This window comes from Vicugna pacos, chromosome 11 (genome assembly GCF_048564905.1).
Source record: "Vicugna pacos chromosome 11, VicPac4, whole genome shotgun sequence".
NCBI classification, from domain to species: Eukaryota; Metazoa; Chordata; class Mammalia; order Artiodactyla; family Camelidae; genus Vicugna; species Vicugna pacos.
The window spans coordinates 56,192,634-56,205,865 of NC_132997.1; the positions used below are offsets into that span (position 1 = coordinate 56,192,634).

At 37.8% G+C, this 13,232-nt stretch overlaps 2 long non-coding RNA genes across 2 annotated transcripts in view; one reads left to right on the forward strand and one right to left on the reverse strand.

The window, feature by feature from the left end:
- LOC140699330 (uncharacterized) overlaps nt 1-13,232 on the reverse strand; it is a 355,563-nt gene that overhangs the window by 121,269 nt on the left and 221,062 nt on the right. The gene's annotated exons all lie outside the window — the stretch shown is intronic.
- On the forward strand, nt 2,176-7,917 carry LOC140699800 (uncharacterized). Its single transcript, XR_012078044.1, has 2 exons — nt 2,176-2,571; nt 6,316-7,917. It is a non-coding gene; the product is annotated as an uncharacterized lncRNA (long non-coding RNA).

Below are 13,232 nucleotides of genomic sequence, written 5' to 3' on the forward strand. Positions count from 1 at the left end.
AGACAGCTAGAAATTTCCTGAAGCCTTAGAGGAAGAAAAGTAGGGGGACTAAAGTCCTGAGTGAGCAAGTGGGAACAAAAGCCAGTGGAGGTCAGTCTAAAGAGATTCAGGTGACACACACACAAAATGTAGACCATTTAAAATTCCCTGAACTGAACTTTACTCACACAAGAAATCAATTCAGTAGCTACTCTAGTCTTTTCTCCACCAGGTACTCCATAAAAATCCCTGTAGAGGCTCCTGGCTCTCTCCCAAATCACATCTTACCCCAGAAAGTCAAGGATCGGCAGGAAATCAAGAATGTGAAATACAGGACTGCCCATGGAGCTTGTAATGTATATAAAGTAGAAAGCCAGTGCATTCATTTTAAATTAGAACCATATCCATTGGTTAGCAGCATGTAAATCAATGAAGTTAGAACACTCCCTTACATTACACACAAAAATAAACTCAAAATGGCTTAAAGACTTAAATATAAGACAAGACATGATAAATCTCCTAGAAGAAAACATAAGCAAAACATTCTCTGATATAATTCTTAGCCAATGTTCTCCTAGGGCAGTCTACCCAGGCAATAGAAATAAAAGGAAAAATTAATGAATGGGACCTAATTAAACTTACAAGCTTTTGCATAGCAAAGGAAACCATAAGCAAAACAAAATGACAACCTATAGAATGGGAGAAAATATTTGCAAATGATGCAACTGACAAAGGTTTAATTTTCAGAATATATAAACAGCTCATACAACTTAGTAACAAAACAACAAAAACCCAACCCAAAAATGGGCAGAACACCTAAACAAGCAATTCTCCAATGAAGACATACAAATAGCCAATATGCACATGAAAAAATGCTCAATATCACTCATTATCAGAGAAATGCAAGTCAAAACTACAATGAAGTTATGACCTCACACCAGTCAGAATGGTCATCATTCAAAATTCCACAAGTGATAAATGCTGGAGAGGGTGTGGAGGAAAGGGAACCCTCCTACACTGCTGGTGGGAATATAGTTTCGTGCAGCCATTATGGGAAATGGTATGAAGATATCTCAGAAGATTAAAATAGATTTACCATATGATCCAGCAAAGCCACTTGTAGGTATATATCTGGAGGGAACTCTAATTTGAAAAGATACATGCACCCCAATGTTCATAGCAGTACTGTATACAATAGCCAAGACATAGAAACAACCTAAATGTCCATCGACAGATAACTGGACAAAGAAGCTGTGGTGTATTTATACAATGGCATACAACTCAGCCACAAAAAAGAATAAAATAATGCTATTTGCATCAACATGGATGGACCCAGAGAACGTCATTCTAAGTAAGCCAGAAAGAGAAAGAAAAATACCATATAATATCATTCATATGTGGAATCTTAAAAAAAAAAAGGAAAGAAAGAACAAAAAGGACACTATGAACTCATCTACAAAACAGAAAGACTTGCAGACACAGTAAACAATCTTATGGCTACTAAGAAAAGGGGGTCGCAAGGGATACATTTGGGAGTTTGAGATTTTCAAATGTTAGCCACTATATATAAAAATAGATTTTAAAAAAATAGTTTCTTCTGTATAGCACAGGAAACTATATTCAGTATCTTGTAATAACTTTTAAGGAAAAAGAATATACATATGTATATGCATGACTGAGACATTGTGCTGTACACCAGAAATTGACACATTATAACTGACTGTACTTCAATTTAAAAAAAAATTTTTTAAAGAACCATATTCTTTGGTGACGCAAATATTTACACGTTTCTGACTGGCTCACTGTCTCCCCGAAAGCCAGGCTTGTGGAAAGTGAAGTTGTCTGAAGGTTACTTGTAACAGTAAAATCAAAATAGGGGGAGTTAGTTCTGTGGTTTAAGTGGTTAAGGGCAGTAGGTTCAGATAGAATGTTGCATCTATCTCTGTAATGAAGATACAGCTGCTCAGGGACCAGATCATCTTATGGGAGTCCTCCAGATCTTTGTCATTCTCCTTTGTAGACCCTCCACAGCCAATACAGACGCTCTCCCTGCCATTTCCACACTGCCCTCCTAGCAACCCACTGACACACTGTTTACACAAGTGGCAAGATAGTATTTTGGAATGTTAGTATGTGAATTTTCCCCAACATTCTCTGGTATCCCATACTCAAGAACTTAGGTATTCTGCAGTCACTGCCTCTGGGGATGGGAGAACACAGCAGAAAGCCAAAGGCAAAAGTTTTCTTGATTTCTGAGTTTCAGTGGTTTAGGCTCTGTAGGGAGAGAGAAGAATCCTGCCAAGACGATAGATTCAGAAGAATATAGCACTGTAAGAGCAGGACATCTGTCCCAGACTCCTAGCCTGGCCTGGGGCTAAGAGAGGAGTCAGAACACTAATCCAAAAGATATTAGATGCTGGTCTGTCCCCAAACAAAGGTGCCCTGTGCCTGTCCCCATCTTCTTGGCTAACAAGAGGGAGGTAGCTATCTGAACAAATTGAAATTAAATTTCTACCATTTGGGAGAAATGGGAGCTCAAATCAGAATGCAAACAGACTTACAGAAAAACGATGCCTTGTATCAGCTGCAAACGTAAGTTTATAAACAGTCTCTCATGAAACGTTAATAATGTCAATCAAATAATAATCCAGTGTCCCTCTGGCCAGAAGCCATTGCACCTCTGTGAGGGGAGGGCATCTCTCTGCTCTGATCCATTAGATTTCATTTGCAGTTGAAAGCTCAGAAGACAAATTTATTTCCCCTACTTTTTTTCTTAATTTCCAATTGACCACAATATGTTGCCTATGCCACAATCTAGTAAATACTAGTTTGCCTATTGAGACAACTAACCAGAATAGCTGAAATTGGAATAATGTCAGATAATACATTGTTTTTCATATTCCATACAAATACAAAACATGACAGAACAACTATTACTTGAATATACACATTTTTAAATTCAGAAATTTGCTCATGGCATTTTGTATATCAATTCATAAATATGTATCTGTAGAGCATTTGTATAACTTTTGTTTGTGATTATAAATTAACAACCAAAATATTGAATTCCCAGAAGTCTTACGTTTAGATGTTTCTAACTTGGCTTCAATGAGGCATCCATTCCGGAAAAAAAAGACTCCTGTGCAATGCATTATCTGGCAGAAAGCTCTCAAAATGAATGGAGTATATTTAGCATTTATATTCAGTCTCAATTTTGAAATTTTAATCATTTAGTTTAAGCAGAAGGTCATATTTTTTTACTAGGTCTCCCCCTCCTGAAATTTTTAAATGGTTTGCTCAGTCATCTTCAACAACCTAAAAATAATTGAGAGGAAAATGCATATTATCTTCCCAGCTGTTACCCCCGACTACTGTCAAACACACACACACACACCCCAATTAAGTATGCATCATACAAAAATAAGTCAAGACTGAAAGGTTAAAAAATGTGCTATTGATCAAAAGTCAGATTTTTTAGCTGAGAAGAGATTTGCAGAATGTGACAGAAGAGTTTTAAAATAGTAAATTTATTTCACATGCTGGGCTGTAGCACAGGCCCACAAAACAGGGAGTTCTCATAGTACACTCATAAAACTAACCAAAAAGTTTAAAATTGTCACCCAAGAAGTAAGAACGTAGGTCTCATAGCCAAGGGTGTGATCTAATGATTTGAAATCACGGAAAAAATCCTCTTAGTATACACAGTTCATTTTCCTTTAAGTATTTTGGAAAAGACTACAACACTGGCTTCCCTATTGCCTCAACATGTGAAATGTATTTCTTTAAACAGAGGAGGTGGAGGCGGGCCTTAAGGATACAAGAGTGTTTGTTGTTCAAGGAAAAGTCCCTGTAGAGTTCAAAGAGAAGCTGAGACAAAAAAAAAAACAGGAGGGGGTCAGAAAAAGAGGGAAAATAACATCTTTCTATTCTTTCTAATGCATTATTCTCCCTCCAGGGAGACAGATATAGATTTTTTTTTTCCTCTAAAATTCAGATTTTTCTTCACTTTGGCAGGAGATAGAACTGCTTTGTGAACACTTTGTGCTGTAAAACTTTGCCTGGAGCTGAGTTTCTGTAGTACAGAAGGGTCATGACAAATCCAGATACAAAGAGAATAAAAAAAGAAAAAGAAGGAACCGTGTGTCTGATACTGATGAAACAACAAAAATGTTCTCCCATTTGAATGGGGTCTCACTTAAATGGCTGAAATCTCAAACTAGCACATCCCTTCCAAACTGGAGGTCTTAGAGAATTTTAATAAATACAAACACCTCCCACATCTAAACAATACATTCATTCCGTAGAACACACTAGTAAATATTCTGTTCTTCAGTTAAGCTGCTCTGATAGGCTTCTCCAAATGCATCTTTAAAAATATTGACCGTTTTAACTATCCAGTGTTCTCTTGCATTGATTATTTTCCTTTCTTTCTGCATTTATGGTAACCAGAATGGTCCCTAAATCAGGATTAAGGCAGTGATATCATATATTTAAGAGACATTTCCCAAGAAGAAAAAAAAATCACAGTCTTTATTTTAGTAAGACTGAAACAATAACAGCTCACATTTTTATCATCATCTCATTTGCTCCTCACACTGAGCCTATAAGCTAGGGAGAATAGATACTTGCAACAGGAAAAAATCCTGAGCTGTTAACCTAGGACTGACTCCCCCTCTATATACTCACTCTCGTCATTTCTTTGTATAGTACCAGGTAACTCTTTTTGTGTATTAAGGATATAAAAATCATTTGAATTTCTAAATAGACAAAGTTTTGATTTATAAGAAGTTGGGCTCCTTAGCTTTAACATGCAAAGCTTGGCATACATCATTTGTCATCAAAGAAATGCAAATTAAAATCACTGAGATATGACTACATACCCTATACAATAGCTAAAATTAAAAAGACTGCCAAGATCAAAAGTTAAAGAAGATGTAGAGCAACTGAGTATAAAATTGTACAACCACTATGGAAGAAATTCTTGAAGTATCTTATAAAACTAAACTGAACTTGCCCATCAATTTCCCTCCTGGATATTTACCCAAGAAAATGAGAACATATGTGTTCACAAAAAGACCTGACCAAAAATGTTCATATCAGCTATATTCGTAATAATCAAAATGTGGAAACAGCCTAGGTGTCCTCTTACTGGGGAATGGATAAATAAAAGTGGTATATTCATCTAATGAAATAATACCAAGCAACAGAAAGTAACAAACTACTGACAGAAGCAACAACATGATGAACCTCAAAAACATTATGCTGAGAGAAGGAAGCCTTACACAAAGGAGTGCATAATACATAGCTCCATTTATGTAAAGTTCTGGAAGAGGCAAAAATTAAGAACAATAGTTACCTAAGTGGGGAGGGAGGGTTTATTGTGAAGGAATAGACGAAACTTCCTGGAGTGATGGTTGTATGTTCCCCATCAGCACTGGGGTTTGGATTGCACAGATTTAAGCATTTCTTGGAACTCATGAAAAAAAAAATTTGTTCATTTCATTGTGTGTTAATTTTACTTCAAAAGAAAAAATATTTAACAATTAACAAATATTGAACTCTTGGTGGTAGTCATGCTAAAGTATTAGGAAGGGAAATGTACTGGTGTCTGCAATTTACTTTCAAATGTATAAAAGGTTTAAAAAGATGGATTGATGGATAAATGGAGGGATGGATGATGTACTGGTTTCTTATTGCTGCTGTAAGAAAGTTAATGGTTTAAAACAGTACAAAATTTGTTATCTAACTGGGGATCAGAAGTCTGAAATGAATTTCACTGGGGTAAAATCAAGGTGTAGGCAGGGCTGTGCTCCATTTTGAAGCTCTGAGAGAGAATCCATTCTCTTGCCTTTCCCAGCTTCTAAATTCTGCCCACATTCCTTGACTCCTGGCTCCTTCATCTTCAAAGCCAGCAGCATAGCATCTTCAGATCTCTGACTCTGCTTTCACTGTCACTTTGCCTTCTCTGACTCTTCTAAGGATCCTTATGATCACAAGGAGCACAACTGGATAATACAGGATGATCTCCCATCTCAAGTTCCTTAACAAAATCACATCTGTAAAGTCCCTTTTGCCATGTAAGGTAACATATTCCCAGCTTCCGGGGACTAGACCATGACATCTTTCGGCTGGCCAGCACTCTGCCTATCACAAAGGGATACAGAAATGGAGAGATATTTGACCAAGCAAGTATAGTAAAATGTCAATTATAGAATCTGAGTGGTAAGTACAGAGTGTTCAGTGTAAAATTCTTCTAATTATTTTTTATTTGTTAGAAATTTTCCATAATAAAATATTGAAGGTAAAAGTCAATGTTTATATTCTAATTATCAACAGTAGCTTGGCAAAACCCTTCGATGTCCACAGAAGGTGCCAAAAGAGTGAGTGGATCCAAAGAGACTTCATGGTCAAGACGCCAGACGCCAGAGTGGACTGAGAATCAGAGTGGAGGCCATGGGAATCTGATTGAGAGTTGTCTGGATGCCAGCAACTAAGGACAGACAGGATGAGCTAACACCTCACTCAAAGCCAACAGCTATATTCGCCCCTGCAAGCTTCATAATGCCTAAGTGCACATAAGCAATACCTACCCCACCACCAGTTCTGGGAAGAGGAAGAAGAGACCAAAACCTTACATTCATTACTTATAAGCATAAAATGACAGACACAATACCAAAGTACTTAAGTGGCGGGATTAAATCTTCTCAACCAAGTGGTACTGAACCTGAAGTGGAAAGTAATTTTTTAATAGAAAAATGAAATGATAGTCTATGCAAACCTGAATCTATGGTCTGTAAAATCCCAAGCTAGAACATCCACGTCCATTCTATAGAGGAAGAAACTGAAGCCCAGAGAGGCAAACTTTCTCCTTTTCAAGTTCAGGGTCCTTCTCGCTAGAAAGGAATGAAGAAAGCTGGTGAAAAAGGAGCAGAAGGGAGATTGAAAGATTAAAGATAGATGTCTTACAGACAAAGCAGAATAAATCAACCTGGTCTGACTAAGAAAAAAGTCTTGCAGAAGATTTTCCAATTTTTTTCTCAATGTGAGATTTAATATTTCTTCTGAATATTCAAAAAGTATGGCTGTCCTACATTCTTCTAAATTGCCATTAGAAGGAAATATCCTGAAATAAAACATGACTGTCTTACATTAACATTGGCCCAAGAGCCTTCCGCATCAATCTTACACTTTTCCTGATCCAAGATAATGATTCACAGTCAGGGATGATATTCAATATATGTAACATTCACTGTGGCAGGAGAATGCACCAATCAAAACAGACACAACCGAACTATCCACATAACTATACAAGTGCCAACCAGCCAAACATCAGTCCTGTAACCAGAGTACTTCATCCTCTACCATTAGGAGTCAGATACATAAACTGATTCATAATCAGTAAGAAAACATTCAAAAAAATATGGTAATATCATGTAATAATTAGACATTAATCATAATGCTTACACAGTTTAATCTAGTCTTTCATGTAAACACTCTCCTAATCATAAGACAATGCACATAGTTGCAAAGGAAATTTTTTGTTAAACTATGTTTTGGTATAAAATACCCTTGTTTTAATGCTATAGTGCACTTAGCACATGATCAGGAGTTCAACACATATTGTTCAATGAATGAAAAAAAAAAATGAATGAACCAAAATTTTATTTTAGTACCTCAAATGAATTTACTTAATTCACTGAATACATTCACCTTGAGAAAAAAACTTTTCCTGGCAGCAAGGCTGCATCTTTCATACAGGTCCAAATGTGAGGTAGACAGGAAATAGAGTTTTTCCCGGAATGGAATCAGCTTAAACGTCAGAAGATTAAGTCCATTCATGCAGAGAAAGTCGATTAGCCTTCTGAGACTACTGACAATCTCTCCAGCATGAAAAAAGAAAACTTAAAAAAATAAAAATAAGACGTTACCACACTGGAATATTTTCTGAGATGGAGTGTTTAGTTTCTAGTGTTTCTAGTTTAGAAAATAATCACAAATTTGCATCCTGGGAAAAAGAACAGCTATGCCATTACTTACAAAGCTAAGTAGGATTTTGATGCTTCCGTGTTTAGTGCTTAACAAAACACAAAAGCTGCCAAACACATTCATTTACTTCATTAGGTATTAAGTTAATGAAGTTATAAGACTGAATGACCTTTGTTACCATGTCAAGGTTCTGGTACAGTAGAATAATGAATACCCAGGGGCAGCTTAGGTTTCAAAAGAAAAGCCTATTCACCTATTATCATCCCCAAACTGCTCTGCTTTTGTTTTGAGAGGAGTGAAAAAAAGCAAGAGTGAAGTAAAACCTATGGCCCTGCATTACTTTCCCACAATGTTAATACAGTACTCCCCTCCCAATATGGGACAGGATTTGTCCCAATGATACGCAATGAAGAGTTTTCATTCATATTTTTTCAAGTGCAGAGGAATCAGGTTATTATACAAAGCAAGAATCCAGTTCACAATGAAAATTTTGTTACTATTTTGAATTTTTTAACATCCAGATGAAAATTACCCTGATTGATATGGGGGGGGCAATTTTTAGTTTTTTTTTTTTTTTAAGAGATTTTTGTTTTCATTTCTTTCACTATTTGCAAACATTTAGACATAAGATATACACACAAATTTCAAGGCTCAATCAATACCCTGACATTTCCTACCTGAGTTTCCTTTGGTTTTTAATAATATGTCAGGTTTTAACTGCTACTCAGCCTTTGGCTCTTTCTGGTAAACACGTCTCAGGAGAACTTGACCAGGTCGTGAAGAGCAAGATATAAAACTGGAATCTAAGTAATGTTTTGATGTCACCAGAAATGTCATCCAGGGTGTTCCAGACACATTTTTAACACTCTGGGCAGAGGTGGGAGCAAAAAGAAGAAAAACAAGTAATCTCTCCAGACTACAGGAAAGGAAGTTCCCCTTAGCCAATAGATAGTTGAATCACTCATATTTATGATGTAGTTTTTAAAATGCTCCGCTCTAGACATTAGGGATTCCATGGAGCACTCCACTGCAAGAACAGAAAGGTAAGGGGACTGTGGAAGTGCGGCTACCAGACCTTCAATCACACTCCAACCAGAGCATATATTAGAACAGAGGGGGCTTCATTAAAAAAAAAAAAAAGGTAGCGGTACTGGGAGTTAAATAAAAATAAGTTTGAAAACCACAGTATCAGAATAAGAAGATACAGGGGGGAAAAAAGTAAGAATATTTGATTAAACAGAGTGAAGACTTTCTTAGGTAGTGAGACCAAATAAGAATTCAGAATGTCCTTCTGTGATATAATAAGATATATATTTGACCTCTGACCCTGGTTCCTGACACAGAGCTCCTAGATAACTTGGAATTTCCTGGGTGAGAGGAGCATCTTTTGTTCTAATGAGGGGACTCTTAGTGGGCTCCTAGACAGCTTCAAGATGAGGCTGGTTACCAGAAAAACTAAGCCATGATTAGAAGCTTGTAACTTAAAGCCCAATCCATTCCCATCCTCCAGCGAGGGGAGAAGGGCTGGAGATTAAGTTAATAATCAATCATGCCTTGTGATGAAACTTCCATGAAAAATCCTGTACTATGGGGCTCAGAGAGCTTCCAGGTTAATGAACACATCCACATGCTGGGAGGGTGGTGCATTCCAACTACATAGAAAGAGAAGCTCCTGTGCTCAGGACCATTGCAGACTTCAGCCTAGTACCCCTTCATATGACTGTTCATCTGTATCCTTTGTCATATTCATTATAATAAACTGGTAAACGTAAGTATTTCCCTGGTTCTGTGAGCCACTATAGCACATTGCTGAACCTGAGGAGGGAGTTGTGGAAACCCCCAGTTTGTAGCCAAGTCAGACAAAAATGAAGGTAACCTGGGGACTCACTACTTTTAGTTGGTGTCTGAAGTAGGAGGCAATCTTCTAGTAATGAGCCCTCAACCTACGGGTTTTAATAATAAGTCCAGGTAGTTAGTGGCCAAATTGAACTAAATTATAGGACTCTCAGTTGGTGTCTGCACAAACTTAGAAATTTTCTTGGTGTGGAAAACCCAAACATTTGGTGTCCTAAGTTGTTAGTAGAGGAAAAATTCTCCTTTATTTGCTCTGATAATATTATCAAATGGTTGAACCACTGCCTGGCTTTAAATAGGTCCTACATCTTTAAGATTTCCTACAATAAGGCACAGAAGTTGACTGGGACTCCTTTATATGCTGTTTTCCAAGTAATATTTTTATTCTGAGAGTACAGCATTTGAGCTCTCGCTTTTTCCTTTTTTTTTTTCTTTCCTGAACTGGTATCAGATTCTCTCCACCCCCTGGTGAAATAGAGACTGTGATCGATTGGGTTGGGTGCTATAGTTTTTCTTCAAGGAAGCCCATTATGTGTCAATCAAGTGGCCAAGTCAATTCATGAAATGTTATGTAGACGATGCAAGTAATGTATTATTGACCATTTTCTTGCTTAGAAAACAGAGTCTGAGCAGTTGCTTATTACAGTTTGTCTCACCCTCCTCACAGTTTTAGTTTTCAATTTAAGTTCTCTAGTTTATACGTTAGGTGAGGGTTCTAAAATTATTGCACTCAACCTAAGCAAAGGCATTTGAGTTTATATTTACTGGTGTAAATAGCAATTTAGCAGGGTGACAGTATTTGTTACACACAGGTAATTTGAATTCAGTCAATTTTCTTTGCAAAATTCAGATTACAGCCGGTATTAAATTCTCCACAAGAAATCAAACAAACAGAAGCAATATGTGCTATGAAATGAAAGAAACCCAAACAAGCTTAGAGGCGGTTTGGCTCTGCCAGGTGATGTTATTGAATCTGGCATTGTGAGAAAAGGGTTCAAAGACTACAGCCATCCAGGACTATTGAATTTCAAGAGAGTAAAGTTGGAAGGATTAAGGGATCCAGCCAACAAGACAAAGGAGGGCAGCCCACAGCTATTCTTCAACACCAGTAGTAAGTGCTCTTCCCAGCAGGCTGTGTAGGGCCCCCTGAGTAAAATTTCTTTGGATTGGAATTTCTTTAAAAGGAACACAAATTTTTGGATGGATTCACATAAGGAGGTGTTATTCAAAGACCCAGGCAGAATACTGTGGTAGCTAGAGAGGGAAATAAAGGGTGGAAAGAGAGAGGGAGATGGAAGAGTTACAGTGAGGAAACAGGCAGGCAGCCTAGGGCTGAATACACCCTGGGAAGCCAGACAAGGAAAGTGTGTGCACGTAGGTCCTTACAGCTTTACTAGGGAAACGGGGAAGGTGAATACAGGATGCAGGAGGAGGAAGCCCAAGAAATGAGTAAGGAGGTGTGGAAAATATCCAAATGAATCAAACACTAAAACCAGCCTATATGTATCCTTCTTTTCCCTGTGTTTCCTATATTCTATTCCTACTGGTCTTTACTCCATTCCTGAATGTGACACAAAGTCTCTCAGCTTGTGGCTGGACCTTTACTGTTTTCTCAGCCCACAGAATTCCCCCATTCCTATTTGTGAGACTAGCTAATATTCTTATTCATTGTATTTCTGTTTAAATATCATTTCCTCCAGAAAGCATTTTTGATCTCCAAGCCTACATTATCCAACAACACTTTCAGTTTTGATACATTTAACATACTTGTAATTGATTACTGAAAAGCCAAGTTTTCTGAGAGAAAATCTGTGAGAGCAAGGACTATGTCTACCTTATTGACCATGATGTCCTCAGTACCTAGAAAGAGCCTTTGGAATAATGTTTAATATATTCTGGGTGAACACAAAGGAGAATTCATTGGACAGTTGTAGCATACTCAAGTATGTGGTAGCTAGGCTCACAGCAATGTCATGGTAGTCCCATCTCTGCTATGCATTCCTTCATCCCCTACTTCACTCTAACACATGCTCTAATTAATTAACGATCCACCTTTGGCAGACACTGTAAGTCAGCTCATACATTATGTATTTCCAAACCTCTTTTCCTTTCCCTTGCTTTCTCTGTTAGGATAGTCTGGTCATGTTGTGATAACAAATGACCTCAAATTTCAATGATTTAAATAAGAAAGCCTTATTTCCCACCTATGCAAGTCTTCTCTGCAACCAAGCAACCTGCTGAGGCATCTGTCACCCATGCTAGGGCTCAGTGATCCAGGGCTGCTTTGGTGCTGTGGCAGCCCCAGAATAACCTGTGTTGTGGAAAGGAGCGTAGGGATTCACACGATAGCTCTTGAATGCTTTGGCCTGAAAATGATACATGTTGTATATGCCTTGTTGGGAAAAACTATCAATATGACCACACTTAACTTCATGAGGTAGGGAAGTGTTCCTGGAGGTAGAAGAGAACTGGGTAATAGTGGACACTGGTAATGCCTACAACATCTTCTACCCTAAAGGCTGGAAAGCTAAATACTCATTTCTCAACCTCTCTTGCAGCTAAGTGTAGCCATGTGACATGAAGGAAATTGTTTTTCTTTACAGCTCGCTTTCAAAAGTTCCTGGAGGGCTCTATCTATCCTGACTTGGGTCAAGTGCCCACGCCTGGACCAGTAACTATAGTCCTTCAGTTGATCAGCTTGAGCCGGGTGCAACATCATTTCAGCTCCAAGTAACAGAAAAACTACTATCAGCTTAAACAAATTCAGGAGTGAATCGCTGAAATGCTTTCCTTGGCATCCTAGAGCTACTGAGTCAATTCTAGGAGTTGCCTATAGCTGTAGTTCCTGTCATGTGAGACAACTAAGCCTCTAAATTCGTTTAAGCCAATTCTTCTGTGCAGAAAATTGAGAAAACATGAGCCTACATGAGCTGCTGTAGTGCCCGTCTCACAGAGATAATCGGTCTGAAAGAAAGAGAAAAGCCCACAAAGAGAAGCAAATTCTAATGATGGAGAGAAAAAAGAGAGAAAGAGACCTAAGAGCCTTCAAGCTCAGGATTCTAAATGATATTATACAGCACATTACACCTTTCAAATCACTTTCCTAGCCATTGTCTGATTTCAAACAATAATTCAATGAAATGGGGGGGGGGGCAGATATCATTGTCAGAGTGTATGGAAGCCTTGAAGCATGAGGGCTAGTACCAGATCTGCCATCCATTCACTTGTTCAGCCTGAAGTATGTCTGTAAAATAAGGAGTTTGAACTAGACTGGTATGGCAAATATGAACTCAGCCTTTGATCTCAGAAACAACTTTTAAAGCCTAGTTCATCCATTCATAAGCTGTATAACCCCATTCAATTTAATTAACCTACCTAAGGTTTCCATTACTTCGTCTGAAAAATTGGGATGA